The sequence below is a fragment of the Amphiura filiformis genome, chromosome 6, assembly GCF_039555335.1.
Source record: "Amphiura filiformis chromosome 6, Afil_fr2py, whole genome shotgun sequence".
In the NCBI taxonomy this organism is placed as follows: Eukaryota; Metazoa; Echinodermata; class Ophiuroidea; order Amphilepidida; family Amphiuridae; genus Amphiura; species Amphiura filiformis.
Genome location: NC_092633.1, coordinates 45,200,090 through 45,206,206, shown reverse-complemented (window position 1 = coordinate 45,206,206; position 6,117 = coordinate 45,200,090).

Sequence of the window (6,117 nt, the reverse complement as noted above, 5' to 3'; positions counted from 1 at the left end):
TACCCCCTTCCGACGCTACATCGCGCGTCATTTATCAAAAGTAGAAAATTGGGCGCTTTCCTGATGACGTCATTGTGGTTACGCGTTTTGTGTTGCGTTGACATTTTTGCCGGGATAATTTGACAACAGCGATCGCGATCTAAATATCAGATGCAATAATCATGGTAATACAACCACTTATAATTACTTAAAGGTCAAGTAAAAACAAAAGTCCAGTTGGTTGTCCACATGTTATCAAAAAGAGGAAGTGGAGGGCCTTTTTATTTATCATTTATTAGTTATATTTTACAATGCAAATGAATCATTTAGGCCTATGTATTATTCCCGGACATTATTACTAGTTGTGTAATTTGTAGAGGAGGATGATAGGATCGAGGCTCTTGTTATTTGAAGCTTCTCTGAGAGGATGATTAAAACAAAGCCTCTAAATTGAAATGCTTATTGGACAGAAGCAAATCTAAACTATTGACAATATTATTAACTTTTGAAACATTTAAAAAAAGAAGTTTCCCTTATAATAAAGAAAATAGCATTAAACATTTCAGACTCCCTCAATTGCAATGCCATGCGAAAGAAAGCGGGCGGGGACGATCAATTGTTATTTTATTTATCATCATCAAGCATACAGCTTCCTATTTTACTTATTCATAAATTCAACCCCCCGGTCAACATGACCATGATTCCGATGACTTTATGTAGGCCCTACATGGCATATATAAAACCATCAAACTAATTAGGCCTATGAGTAGGCCTATAGGCCTATGGATATAGTGACGATGTTGAGAGGAATATCGCCAAGATTTGTCGCAACACATAAATTGCAGATGATGTGCCGGCGCGAGCACCTCCCATGGGTATTATTATTATCATAGGCCTATGTATTTTTTCCGTAGGACCTACCTTAAAAAATATTCAAGAGATGATTATTTTTTCCAAAACCTGACAATTGGTATAAAAAAAGCTTTTTCTTCCATAAGTTAACTTTCAAAAGTGCTTATTTTCATACCCCAAACAATGGAAAGTAGGCCTAGGCCCTTTTATTTTGCAAATTTATTCCCCTATAGGCCTACCATGTGTTAATACGGGAGACTTGCCAATTGAGCCGTTGGCACTGGGGCAGTAGCTGAACGGCAGATGAAGAAGTTGGTTCAGAAGAACATGACATGCAAGCTGTTCTTGAAATACGAGGAGTCGAGCGCCTATAAACATAGGCCTACACAGGCCTTCAAAAAGCCTATGCTACAAACATCAAATGGGAAATACTATAGGCCTACACTTATTTTAATCCATGGATGGTTAGGACCGGCGTAGGCCTAGGCTATGCGAAATTGATGTCAGTCATTTCTAAAAACGAAATATCCAGCCAGGCGCGCTGTATTTTACAAGATTTACCCAATCAACATAAACTGTAGGCCTACCTTTGATAAAACGCTCGGACACTTTGCACTTTCATGTATCAGTGGGAGTTGAGATTGGATTAGGCCTATGCATTTCCAGAACGTAAACTAAAGGCTGACAGTAATATTGTTCATATGATTGTTTGGAGTGGCCTTTATATGTTCCTCTCGTGGTTCTTTATCTTCAAATTTGTTTCTCATTTTTCATAGTGATAAAATAAATAAAAATAAATTTCGGCTTTTATATAATAACGCCTTTTCCCAGATCTCGGAGGGTTCAAAGCGCTGTAATTTCGCTGCCATGGTACTTATCACAATCAGATCGCATCATCTAGGATGGATGCTGCCGAACCTGTCGCAAATCTAGCCGCACTTGGATTGTAACATCCACCAATTATCTTTTCAGCTCCCCAAATTTCATTGGGTGAAGGAAGTTTTGATAACCAAACAACTAATCACCGATTTTTGAGAAGCAGGAGGAAACTGGAGATCCCGAAGAAAACCTGCGGGATCGAGATAAACCAAGTTCACATGAGTCTTTGGGCCGCGCGCCAGGGGCTTGAAGTTGAACCCGGGACCTCAGTAGTGGTGCAAGGCGAGGAAACAACCGCGCCAACTCGCTCTCCCGAGCCTGACTTTTGTTTTGAACCTGGTCGCATAAGTGTGTCTCTATACACGGAGCGACCGTTTATGGTTTAGAAACAAGCAACACACTTTAATCACTCGCAATTCAGCTTCCAAACTTCGGAGTCAAGATCGGCTTGCGTTTTAGGCCTGGCGGTTAAGGCCGTACAAAATTAATGTTTGGTTCTTGTCCCCTCCCTCCTCAATTTCTGGGATTTTTTTTTTTTTTAGATTTTTCAATTATTTTAGACTTTGGAATGATTTATGAATTTTCATACATAGGCCTATAAATAAATTTATTAGAGAACAAGGACCACTTCCAAGTCTTTTTGTGGTAGGGCCTACCGGTACTCTAGGGGTTTAACCCTCAGAATCTCACATTTGAAAAAAAAAGTGCGTCATCGTTTCCTCGAGCACTGTTGGAAAAGACCGAAAACTGCAGACAATGCTGATTTTACACTTTAAAAAAAACACCTCCCTCCCTCATCAATTCATGAAAATCCTCTGGACGAGAACCAAAATATTAATTTTATACGGCCTAACCTAGGCCGCACGCCCGGGAGGTAGGCTAATTAGGCCTAAAGAAATTACGTCGCATGTCATGGGCTAACCCGAAACATCATTGCCTTCTCTTTCCTATGATCCTATCCTCACCAGATATTTCAGAGGAAATAATATAAGTAAAGAGTTGCTATATCAGAATGCCTCGGTCAAAACAAATGATAGGCCCTACTCTCATGCAAACGCCGAGCAGCTAGCACTGACAGCTTTGACTTTGTCAATATGAAGGCCTAGGCCTAACTTACTTATGTTTCCCCGTTGTTGGCCAATTTTGTAAGCCTAGCTAGAATTTATATATAGGCCTAGGCCTATCATAGAATTCATTGTAGCTTTGTAATTTATATTATATATCCTTTTTAATATACTTGTTAGGCCTAAAAGGCACATAAAAGTCACTGTAAACACGTTCATGCGTTGGTTTAGGACCAAGTCTGGACTATGCAGTGTTGCCATGCAGCGGAAAGGATAACCACTTTGACGTCACAGGGGTTGCCACGTGTCTCTGCACATATGGATTGGGCGGAACGATGCGACATTGGGCGCTTTGTCTTTATTTGCTGATTTGGGGGGTAAAATAAAGGAAAATTGCGTTTATCATTTTAGAAATGGATTCTATATGTTATTAGCTTTATTTTGATACCAAATATGTTTTTCTTTCAATGGTCCCTTTAATGTAGCAATTTTTATGTTCATCATTTTGGTTAAAATAGTCTGAAATTGAACTTTTATCGCGCGCTTTGCGCGCATATTAATTGTAAAATCTGAACAATAATGCTCGTCTTCATCTTCATCAGCCATAATGTACGATCTTATAATATGAAATTGGTTAATTTTTTTCAAACCTGATTTTTTTGCATATTTGTAATGTTTAGGGGCCTACACATGTTCCAACTTGCAAATGGAATCGGCCAAAGTTGTTGTCTTTGTAGGTCAACAGAGCAAAGTTCGACATATTATCATAATTTAAAAATTATGATAATATATGTGACATACAGCACAAATGAGCCGTAAATGTCCTCAATTGTATTCTGAGTTACAGTGTAAAATGGGCATGAAGGTCGTATTCATAGGTACCTCAATTTGGTGCTACGTGTACCTCATTTAATGAGATACACGTAGCACCAAATTGAAATACCTATGAATATGACCTTCATGCCCATTTTACACTGTAACTCAGAATACAATTGAGGACATTTACGGCTCATTCGTGGTGTACGGTCACATATGTCCTCCCATAGAACTGCATGTTAAATGGTCAAAATAAATAACCAGTGGGGTTTCTTTCACTTTACCTTGTTATTTCAACTTAAAATGGACAGCAACCCTTAACAAAATTAAAATTTGACGGAAATCTCAGGGCTTTAATTCAACTTAATTTACGGTGACTTTGGGGCCTCCAAATTTTGGCCTGGCCCAGGCCCCCCCAAAAAAAAAAGGTAAATCTGGCCCTGCCTCTATCCGGTCTAGGCCTATGGGTAGTCAGGAATTGTTATAATTTTTTTCTTTAATGTACCGCAACGGCTATTCATAAAAGTCGAGTGTGTGACCTAATAAATGCACTGACGTCACCTCTTTGTTATTCTAAAAGTGCACAGGAAATAGGAATACAACACTTTTACCGAACAAGAAATGTCTTTAAAAAGACAATGCCACGGATGAAGACCATGTTTCATAATTTGCATTGATAGTCCATGATATGCTGGTAATTTGTTTTATGTGTGAATTAATTTCCGGATGGGACATATGGGTATTTATTGGTAAATACCACCAAGGATATAGGAAATACAAATTTACTCTTAAAATGTGTGCTAAGCATATCTAATTCAGAATTGTATAACAAAAATCTCCATGCATATCAATCCAAGCAAGTTTCCTGACAATCACACAATCAATATTCATTTGACCTCAGATAACCTGGAAAATGTTCCCCACTGAAAGATGATAATACCCACCAAGTTTCATTACCGTCCAACTATCCAACAACAGACATCAGATGACCTTGACATGACCTTGAATATGTTTGGCGCTTCATGGTGACCACATCCACCACATTTCATGAAATGCTCAATTAACCACATATGACCTTGACATGACTTTAGATTGTGGGCGCTCCGATTGTAAATAACATCAAGTAAAGTTTCTCAACAATATATGACATTTTTTGCGATTTCATCTACCATATTTCATGACAGTCCAAAAGGTCATCAATAATGGACGTGCACCCTTCAACAAGAAACCAAACATAAACTCCTATCCTAAAAGTTTCTGTCAACTATCTAATTTATAACACCAAACTTTTCTGTCTTTTCATTTTTTGTCTTTTACTAATGTTTAATATAGTATTAATGTTAAATTGTATTTTCTATCTTTTATCAATGTTTAATAGTAAAAAACATGAAGTACACTGTGACTTTTTCTAGTTTATAAATAGCTATAACTGATCGCATTAGATCAATTTAGAGATCTTTTAGAGCTGAAATTAATTAAGGGTCTTTCACCACGCTGGTTTTTTTTAATTTAGGGGTCTATGGGAACTGCTCTGTCCAGAAGCTGGGGTTTCTCTTATATATCCGTATGGCCATTTAGTTAGGTGCCCCTCGAGCATTATTTTAAAAGAGCTTAAAAGGAAAGAGAGCAATGTAGGAACATTATTTTAAAACGAACATGACAAGTTTATGACAAAAGATCAGTAAGTACAAGAAACAATTAACATCTGTGCTTCTTGAAATCGAGAAAGAGGGTGGTATCAACAGAGTTGAGTACAGACAGTTGTACCCCACCACCGAAACTCCACCTAAATTTTACGGGTTATACCTAAAATTCATAAAGACACTCCACTGAGACCCATTGTGAGTAGCGTCGGGTCAATCACATACAGTAGTGCTAAATTGGTTGCTGACATTTTAGCCCCTCTTGTTGGTAAGACAGAACACCACGTTGCCAATTCTCAGATTTTCGCAGAGCGAATTAAGAACGAAACTGTAGAGGAGGATGAAGAATTAAGATCTTATGATGTCACTGCTCTTTTTACCTCGTACCCGTTGACAAAGCATTAAGAATTATTCAAGCTCGTCTGGAACAGGATAACACACTTAGTGATCGGACCCGCCTGTCTGCGGCACATGTGACAAAACTTCTCGAAGTGTGTTTGAATTGTACTTACTTTGTGTATAATGGAAATTACTATCAGCAAATCCATGGCGCGGCTATGGGGTCGCCTGTATCCCCGATCGTCTGTAACTTATATGTGGAACAATTAGAACAGGAAGCGATAAGATCAGCCCCCACCCCCCTTTGTGGTGGTTCCGTTATGTCGACGATACCCATACAAAGTTAAAGAAACAATACGCGGAGGAGTTTACGAATCACTTGAACTCAATCGATCCGGACATCAAGTTCACGACAGAAGGCGAGGAAAATAGGTCACTCGCATTCCTCGACACTCATACAGTCATCCAAGAGGACGGTACGCTAAAAATCAAAATCTATAGGAAACCGACCCACACGGATCAATACTTGAACTTTGATTCAAATC